The sequence below is a fragment of the Micromesistius poutassou genome (assembly GCF_964030765.1).
Source record: "Micromesistius poutassou genome assembly, chromosome: 12".
In the NCBI taxonomy this organism is placed as follows: Eukaryota; Metazoa; Chordata; class Actinopteri; order Gadiformes; family Gadidae; genus Micromesistius; species Micromesistius poutassou.
Window position 1 is genome coordinate 520,310 of NC_140282.1, and position 983 is coordinate 521,292.

The following is a 983-nucleotide window of genomic DNA, read 5'->3' on the forward strand; positions in this document are numbered from 1 at the left end:
TCATTACCCTAGTTCACCTACTGTTAACTCTCATTACCCTAGTTCACCTCCTGTTAACCCTCATTACCCTAGTTCACCTCCTGTTAACTCTCATTACCCTAGTTCACCTCCTGTTAACTCTCATTACCCTAGTTCACCTCCTGTTAACTCTCATTACCCTAGTTCACCTCCTGTTAACTCTCATTACCCTAGTTCACCTACTGTTAACTCTCATTACCCTAGTTCACCTCCTGTTAACCCTCATTACCCTAGTTCACCTCCTGTTAACTCTCATTACCCTAGTTCACCTCCTGTTAACTCTCATTACCCTAGTTCACCTCCTGTTAACCCTCATTACCCTAGTTCACCTCCTGTTAACTCTCATTACCCTAGTTCACCTCCTGTTAACTCTCATTACCCTAGTTCACCTCCTGTTAACTCTCATTACCCTAGTTCACCTCCTGTTAACTCTCATTACCCTAGTTCACCTCCTGTTAACTCTCATTACCCTAGTTCACCTCCTGTTAACCCATGTTAACCCGTGTTAACCCATGTTAACCCATGTTAACCCATGTTAACCCATGTTAACCCGTGTTAACCCATGTTAACCCATGTTAACCCGTGTTAACCCGTGTTAACCCATGTTAACCCATGTTAACCCGTGTTAACCCGTGTTAACCCATGTTAACCCATGTTAACCCGTGTTAACCCGTGTTAACCCATGTTAACCCATGTTAACCCGTGTTAACCCATGTTAACCCATGTTAACCCGTGTTAACCCATGTTAACCCATGTTAACCCGTGTTAACCCGTGTTAACCCGTGTTATCCCGTGTTAACCCGTGTTAACCCATGTTAACCCGTGTTAACCCGTGTTAACCCGTGTTATCCCATGTTAACCCGTGTTAACCCGTGTTAACCCGTGTTAACCCGTGTTAACCCGTGTTAACCCATGTTAACCCATGTTAACCCGTGTTAACCCATGTTAACCCGTGTTAACCCGTG